We start from the raw sequence: 9463 nt of genomic DNA on the forward strand, positions 1-9463 counted from the left end.
TGTTTTGTGACAAGAAAGAATGAAAATTCCTACAAAAATGGTCTATAAACTGCTGGTATCTGGCCATCAGTGACGTCACTATGGGCTCTTTTATTTTTGTTGTTATTAACATTTATGACTGAACAGACGTGTCTACATAGCTTAGCGTAAAATTGCCACAGTTCACACCTCTACCTTCCCTTTCAAAGAACTTTGACACAACCGGTATGTAGTTGTATACCTCTGACTATTCTTCTTACATGTTAAACGTCATCTAATTAATATATCATTGACGTTCCAGGATATTGAAGAATGATTTTATACTTTTCTAAAAGATGTAATAATATGTTATCGTTGAAGGTACTAACTATAGTTTACAAGATAAGACAAAATCTTTATTCAGCAGATTTAAGGTAACCCGCCATCAATAGTCCGAGAAAAGCACGATTTTTGGAATAACATAATATAAGAATCGACAGGATGTAAGATTATAAGAGTTTAATTACTGTTAGCCATACATATTTACAAAATGAATTCTGCAACCGATAAAGACAATATTCAATGACCAAACAGTCTGTGCTCTATGTTGTTTTTGAGCACTTTTGTTTGTCTTTTTGATGTTTTCGCTTTTAGTCATGCAAATCTAGTCGTCTTTCAAAGGATCAATGAGTTTTCATGTGTCTTGTGTAAATTAACATATTCTATTAAAAATATTACAGTTAAACTTTTGACATTATATTCAGTTTGAAATATGACATTATCTGGAAATGGCAAAGGCTAAATCCAAAATCCAAATACTCGTTAATTACGAAGGAGGAATATATACAAATTAATAATAATAAAAAAGAAATAAGGTTATCCAAATTAATTTATCTTAAAAAGATGAAAATCTCATAATAAACAAATCATTGGTTTAAAATCGAAACCAATTAGAACCAATTCTTGACAAAATGTTTATCAAATAGTGACCAAGACGAGATCAAATATTACCAAGTTGTAAAGAGGTGTCAAATTTAAAATAAGACAATTACAAATACCTAAAACTAAGTTAAGCGCCTGTGCCAAATATAAGTATAAACAGATCACATCTTCTTGTTTATTTATACATTTGACATGCGCACTACATGAACATGTCATATGACAACACAGTAAAGTTTTCTACAAAACCAAAAGACAGCGTCGATCTTAACCAGAAAAGTACATACGAAATGTATAAGAAAGTAAATTTCTAAGTAGCTGGATGGTCATTGATCTTAGGCTGCATCAGTCATAAAACTGAATTTAACAATAGGAAATGTCATAAATATGTGCGAAATTGCTATTGTTTGTTACTAGCATTTGTTTTCTAATTTTGTCAAAAAAAATCGTAGTGGGTTCGGTAAGACCATGTGTCTTTGTGAGTATCTGTTTGTGTTGTTTTCCATCAGGGGATATCACAAGGATATTTTTAGAATCCAACCCAACGATAAAAACATTTCCCCTGTCGTCTACAGTAATTCCTCCTGGTTTCTTTAAAATACTGTCATTCTTGAATTCCCAAACTAATTTTCCTTTATATGAACAAAATACTGTATTCGCCTCTGGTACGCTATAGACATAATTGTCACCATGCTTTGCAATGTAAGAGTCGTTAGGCATACACGTGTTTCGGATATCGGTACAGCAAAAATCTTTACATGAAATATGTATGTCGTTACCGTAAGAGCAACAAGTCAATGATTCACCATCGAAAGTAATGCCATAAGGTCTACGAGGTAATGCAACGAACCTTTTTACTTTTCTGGTGGTCAAATCAATAAGCATTACACCAGTAGTTCCATGATTTGAAAATCCTGTAGTAACAGCTACTATATTGTCGTCTATACATACTAAATCGAAGGCGCTATATGACCGTGAAAGATTAATGGTATATTCAGCCTTACCATTTGAGTTCAATGCCACAAGTTTCTCCTTACCGCCAGAATAATCTGTAAAAAGGTATCTACATTTCGCAGTTACGCAACATCCCATCGTTAGGTTGCATGACGTTTTTAGTTCTCGCTTAAACTTTAATTTGATATTGTTTATAGACTGTTCTACTGTTGCCAATATCTGAGCTTGTCTGTCTTTCTTCCTGACGAATTCGATGATATTAGTTTGGCAGCTATCAACTATAATGGAACCAAATTTTCTAACATTAGTCAAAACATCTCGTAACTTAGTTTCGACATTAAAATCTAAGTCGACTCTTTCTAAATTCTTATTTTGAACCATAGACTGAATGCAGTGCCCGCTTGTGTTTATATTCTTCTGGATTTCTCTCATGCCAAGAAAGGCTTGTAAATCGGAAGCATATTTCTTTATGTTTTCGATTTCTACATCGTACTGAATTATTTCAGTATCCTGGTCATTGATAGATGAAACGATTGAATAGATCTTTTCGCAACATTCAGTTTCTACTTTGTCAAGTTCCTTCAAAATATCCTCTTGCAGCTGATCAATATGCAAGTTTATCTGCTTTTTAAAGGAACATACATCTTTGACGATTTGCTTCTTCTTGTCTTTAATAGTTATAATATTGTACTCTCTATCTTCTCGAATTTTATTGAAATTAACCTTAAGATCATTCAAGCTTTGTTCCATATCTCGGAACAACTCTGATGATTTTATGTCTCGTGCAAGATCTTCTAGAAGAGCCAGTTCACCGCAGTTACCATGTTCTTTGATACATTTGTAACATATTGGACATTCATGTTTTACACAGTATTGTGTGTACTTCTCATTGTGATAAGTGCAGAATGAGTTAATATTGGCGATAACCGAAGGAACATTGTTGTAGTCTGATATAGGTATGACTTGATGGCCTCGTGATGATTTCGAAAAGCTGTGATGTTCCTTACAGTTATTGCAAAGTGATTCCTCACATTCTGGACACCAGTGCGTGGACGTTGCTGTAAGATGTCGAAGATCACATATCGCACACAATGATGCATTGGTAGACATTGATGGTTGGTCTCACTGATAAAATATTTAAAAACATATGATCTTTATTTTCGTCATATAATTAGATATAATAATCAGAAGAATTTAGATATCAAAAGTGTAATCTGCTTTGTTTTTCGAGCACGGTACTGACCTCATACAAATGTTGTAACATTTCAATGCGGATGTTATACTAGTATCTGAATTTTGAAATGTAATAATTTGAATATGTCTTTCCAAAATAATTTGTTCATAAATGTTAACAATGCTTTATCGATATGAAAATGAGAAAATCTATTATATAATTTGTAACGCACAAGTTTTCAATGTTTAATTGATGTTTAATCGTTATATTCTAGCTCGAGACTTAAACAAAATAAAAATAAATAGGGAATGTGTCCATGGGACACAGATGATGCCCCCGCTTGCAAGTAACGTTATAAAGGGACATATATTAAACACTGTAAAAGTGATGCTACCCTTATTTACCGACCGTGCAAGGGCTGTATAGCCAGTCAATGTCGTTAAAAATTTCCATTTGTTGTTGTACCCTTATTTGTACTTGATCTGATTTTTGTGTAAATAAGCATTGTGTACACATTTCATTACATTTGGTTGTGTCAAACTAATTTAAAAGGAAGTGAACAGAAACCAAAAACTCAACATTTGTTTCATTTGTAAAGGGGTATAACTCTTGAACGGTAAAAGTAATGCCACCATAATTCAAACTGGATCTGTGTTTTATGGTAATGAGCTTTGCGTATAAGTTAAATAACATTTGTTTGGGGGAAACTAAAAAAAGAGGACAAACGATAAATTCAGCCATTTTCCATTCGTAAAGGGGTGTAACTTTAGAACAGTATCAGGGATACCACCAAAATTCAAACTTGATCTATGTTTTAGTGGTAATAAGCATTCAATTTTTTGTGTGCATAAGTTTCGTAATATTTATTCAAGAGGGGGAGGACAGGGATAAGGGAGACAGGGAGAAAGGGTAGGAGAAAGGAGAGGAAGGCTGGGAGAAAGGAGAAAAAGTTGGAGAAAGGAGAAAAAATAAAATATCTCTCCTTTTAAAATTTTTTCTAATATTTCAAGAAAAAATATCTCAAAAGGAGATGTTTTATTCTAATGGGAGAAAGGAAAACGGTGGTAGGAGAAAGGAGAAGAGGGGTGGGAGAAGGGTTTCCCCCTGTCCTACCCCTCCATTCAAGGCAAACTTAATTGAGAGAACGGTAACATTTTTTTGTTGATTTGTTATTAATATTTATGTGTTCTCTGTACCACTCCAATGTAAATGTTTCATTGAGAAATATATATATACATATATTGATAACCGTAATATTTATAGTTTTTAATAAAAGTAGGTAGAACAAATGTAGGGCAAACGTACTCTATGGGCGAACGAACTCGGGGAGTTAGAACCCAGGGCGAACATGCATGCAATCAGGTAGAACGGGCCCTATACCCGTACAGACGAATAACTGTAAAACTTATTGCCCCCTTTGTTTCAGAGGGGGGCATAAAAACGTCATAATGGCATCAGCGGGTAGCATAAAAACCCGTCATATTGGCAATTAGGACGCTTGAGACTGACACTGTGTGTTGTGTTAACTTGGAACTGAGTAAAATTCCACGAAATATGTCATCAGTATTGTAATATGATCTAATATTGGCGAAAAAATATCACGGTAAAGCATGACATCATACGAGTGAAAACTCTCAAGCTAATGACTAAACCGTTACCACTTATCGAGAGTCTGTATAATTAATATTATAAAAAGAAAACACACAAAAAAAAAAACCTTACCTGTCGTAACAAGGAAGTATGGCAGGCGACACACGAACGTTGTTTACATAATCGATAGATAAAGATTTGAGTTATCGCTCTTTTCATTTCTAAATGCTAAATGTGGTAGAATACGAATTTTATTTGTAAATTATTTTATGCGCCATTTTCTGAAGAAAAAAATAGGCAATCTAGCAAAAAAAATCATTTACAAGATAGATTAGCAAGATTCGGCACAATTTGGAAAATTTTATTTCCATTGCTGTTTATAGATACTTTGGCTTTGCAAATTATTAATCGATAGTTTTCATAATTCTGATTTTGCAGCTTTATTTACTGTTTTATTAGATTTTCATTATTTGTTTAATTCAATAACTATTTTAATTAAATAGTCATGATAAATAGATAAGAGTTCAAAGCACTATTTACTTATTATTATATGTATAATATTTACTACAAATTTAAAAATTCAAAGGAAAATGTAATTGTGTAAGACCACCTGAAGGAATTGAATAAAATTTCATCTTTTATGGTTATACAATCTACGTAGCTAACAATCTTTGGCATTATAGTCTTATCATTATAATTTTACAGAGTTCCGTAACTTTACAGTCCAAAAACGGAAAATTAACAATAGCGAACGAAAAATCGTCCTTATAATCGGGTATTTTGTGCAGAGATTCACGTTTAAAAATTGATTATATAAACCTTGTTATAGGAAAACATGATTTACAGTAACTGGTTAGGATTATTTTTTGCTAAAACCATTGACCATTAGATTCTAAATCAACACAATGAATATATAGCCCCCCCCCCTTTTTCAGATCAAGTAAAGATAAGAAATAAACAAATACGTCTCCAAATAGTTATCAAAGGTACCAGGATAATAATTTAGTATGTTTCGTCTACATAAGACTCATCAGTGACGCTCATATCGAAATAGTTATAAACCAAACAAATACAAAGTTGAAGAGCATTGAGGATCCAAAATTCCAAAAAGTTGTGCCAAATACGGCTAAGGTAATCTATGCCTGGGATAAGAAAATCCTTAGTTTTTCGAAAAATTCAAAGTTTTGTAAACAGGAAATTTATAAAAGTGTGTTGCTATCGATGATATTTTAAAAAAATGATTTGTCTTTCTTGATAACGCGTGAGCTTCCTGGGGGCTTATATCGCTGGAACCCATGTACACTAGCTCTGTATGTTGCGTTCACTAGGCGCCTCTCCGAAGTTCGCATGTTTTCGTGTTGAAAATTGGCTTACAAGGTCATTAGAAAAACAGGTTGCCGGGGCGAAATTTTAAAATTGAATGTCCAAAGAATAAGCAAGTCCAAACCTTGTATGTGTAGTCGTTGAACTCTAGGTTCCCACGCAAAGTTAAAATGCCCCTATTTCAAGAAGAATAAACTGACGAAAACACGAAAAACATCACTAAATTCGCGTTCATTGTTTTGATTTTGACCGCCTGACAACTTTACGGCAATCGTAACTACTCGGCCATTCTCGCTATGCAGTACAATAACTTTATTTCTTCGTGCAACCAGAAAGGCCGAGAAGTTCCGATTGAACTTTACGGAAATATTAGAGTGATTGTAAATAAGGACTCTGTGACGGGCAACTTATAATATCCCTGTTTACTTTTAAAGATTTTAATGATATCAAGCAAGTCCAGTTCAAACTATTATCACGTGGTACATTCTCATTTACATATTATAAATATTAAGTAGCAAAAGCACTACTAATTTCTGGCTATTGGACCTACACTTAAAAAATGCCTGGTTACGCCACTGCGGGAAACAACTTGAAGTCGGGTACTGAGTATTCGTTTAATTTCAAGCGTTATTTTTACAATAATAAGACCCCTTTCATCGTCTAAATATCTACGGGTATGATGACAAATATTTATCTAACTGTGTTTCGTTGGGTTTTTATGAAATAGTGATTTATTATATGAAATGATATAGGAAAGGCCGTATCAGTAAAACACGTTTTTCACTTATTTTTCGTTTTTGGAGTGACAAAAATATTTATGCAAATTAGTACATTATGCTATGTAGATATTCAATGAATCAGTTAGTTAATAATTAATAATTTAATTATGGATGTAACGCGTCTTCTGATTTGCTGACGTTGTTTTGTTTATCAGAAATTATAAGAAATGACTGTAATATTTTTTCTGTCTATTCGAAATAACATAAAAAATGTGGTGCACACTTTGAAATAACCCGCTATTTTTTATGTTATATCGAACAGACAGAAAAAATATAACAGTCATTCCTTAAATAATAAAACATTAATAGTGACTATAAATAATTAATCAATAAAAAAAAGTGGAAAGAAATATATTGACCGTGTAATCGCATATTTCCCAGTCCCAGTCAATAATTTACTAACTAGACATGCATATACATGTTAGCCCGAGGATAAATATTACAAAATAAAGTCTATGTACATATTTGTAAAACAGGCGCGTCGTACAATGAACAGTTGTACGTGACAGCTCTCAGCATAAACATCTGTGTATTTCATAAAAACAACAAATCGATAAAATAAGTAAATTATGGCGACGGAAAAGAAGGAAATTAAATCTTTGAAAAGTGATGAAACAGTATATGTATCATTTCAAAACAGATCTCCACGGAACGTGACACTTTATTGGCATGACTATTCGGGGAAACGTGTACGATACGCTGTAATAAAATCAGGAGGGATTTACAGTATAGATACTTTTGTGACACATCCTTGGTCAGTTTCCGACAGTAAAACTGGAGATAGATTGTTCGTAGATAATCAGTTTGTTTTCTTCCCGAAAGTACAACCACAAGAAGGTGACGAACCTCGATACGATAGGTTTTTCATTGATTTACCAGGTAAACAAGTTAAACTTATATAGTTTATTTTTTAGGTACACTGCGTTTAAAAATACAACTGAAAGCTTGTTTTCTGATTGCGGGAAAACGCTGTGTAATTATTATTTTTTGTCACTCATTCCATAAATTGATTCATTGGGGAGTGAGGGGTTCGGATATTATATAGAACCCCATTTTTAGAAAAATACTGATTCTGACACTATTTAAATCATTATGTTAAGAAAAAAAAGCGAATCGAAATATTTCAACAATAGAAACCAACAACATAGATTACGATCGTTAATAAAAGATCATAATAGACAGGCCGGTGTCTTCACAAAATGTCCAACTATAAGTTCCTCGAGTCATGAAGAAACTGTTGTATGTTTACTCATTCTTGGCCTCCGACTAACCCACTTGCTCTCATCTTAAAGTTATATATAAATGAGTTTCCTTAGTGCGTAATTAATTGATTGCTGAGTGCATAACTATGATAACGTCCAGTGGCAAAAATGCCATACATGATCATGACGAGATTTTATTAATTGACACATGAAGTCACGTGAAATGGATCTCCGTAGATTGACTGATACATGATACATGTCCGTATAAAATTACGAACAACAAAAACCATTGCAACCTCATCAATATCAAAATAGAGTCATTCGTCGGCATGACTGAACAACGTTTTGAGGCTGAGAGAAACCAGCCACCAGAGGAGCCCGAGCGCTACTTAAATCCAAGAAAAAAACTGATAATGAAATACGTTAATTTTTTCACGAAAACTCATAAAAAGCAACTAAACGATCAAAAATTTACAGACAAAAGTATTGCGTTTAATCCTAATGACTTGTAATTTATTTTTAAACGCTGTGTACTTTTTTAAACGAAAACTTAAGAAAGATAATAATTATAGACACATTTTCCAAGGTATCTGAATATCACAGCATGCACCTGTTCATATAACATCATACTTCTTTAAATAATATATCGATAAAACGTACAGCGACAAATTTAAAATACGCCCTCAAACACAGGCACTTGTTTCTATCCATAGGAAGGTCGACTATCCATATAGAAACAAGTGCCTGTGCCCTCAAACCAATTTAGTATAGTTAAAATTGTTACAGAAGTTTGCGATTAAACATATTAGATGGTATAACGGGCTGCCCTAGGCTAAGATTCAGTCACGTTAATTTCTTGAGTGCCCTTTCCCGAAAACAAAATTGCTAATCTACATTTACAGCTTTATACAAAAAATATTATTTCTTATTTTTTTCAGTGTACCCTCTTTTAATAAGATGTCTACAAGAAATAAGAAAGAAAATACCTAAAAATGAAATGGACAGACTTCATATTCCAGATAATCTCAAACATGCTCTTAAATATGTTCCGGACCTCAAGTGTTCTACATATGAACGATTTTCCATAATTGATCATGATCAATCATAAAGTGGAAAATATGTTCGATTCTCTCGGTGATCATCCATGGGCATAGAAATATGGCGGGAAATATGCAGTTGAACGATTAAAGGGAATAAAAGGACTTGTTTCTTTCGTATACAAATTTGGCTAGCTACAGTCCTGGATTTGTCAAATGGTTTGACATTTATCTGGTGCATATTTATAATGTAGTTTATGGGTTTAAGACTACATTTATGATACAATTGTGAAACATTGTAAAGTATGACGTCAGACAACACAAGAAGCTTAAGAGTATTGGACAGTTGTGGATTGACGAATAATAATAATATTTTACAATATGGAATTTGTTGAATCAATGGATAAATAAAAATAATTTTTAGTCGAATTTGAGTAGAATCTTGTAATTATCCATTAAGTTACAATTTTGTTTTTGAACTTTTTCCAGATATTCGGAATCCTCTGG

At 33.0% G+C, this 9463-nt stretch overlaps 1 long non-coding RNA gene across 1 annotated transcript; it reads right to left on the bottom strand.

Moving 5' to 3' along the window:
- Positions 1-462: 462 nt before the first annotated feature.
- LOC143083658 (uncharacterized) lies at positions 463-4824 on the bottom strand. The gene is made up of 2 exons (XR_012980825.1): positions 4748-4824; positions 463-2976 (listed from the first exon to the last, which is right to left on the bottom strand). It is a non-coding gene; the product is annotated as an uncharacterized LOC143083658 (long non-coding RNA).
- Positions 4825-9463: the final 4639 nt, after the last annotated feature.

This window comes from Mytilus galloprovincialis, chromosome 7 (genome assembly GCF_965363235.1).
Source record: "Mytilus galloprovincialis chromosome 7, xbMytGall1.hap1.1, whole genome shotgun sequence".
Taxonomy (NCBI): Eukaryota; Metazoa; Mollusca; class Bivalvia; order Mytilida; family Mytilidae; genus Mytilus; species Mytilus galloprovincialis.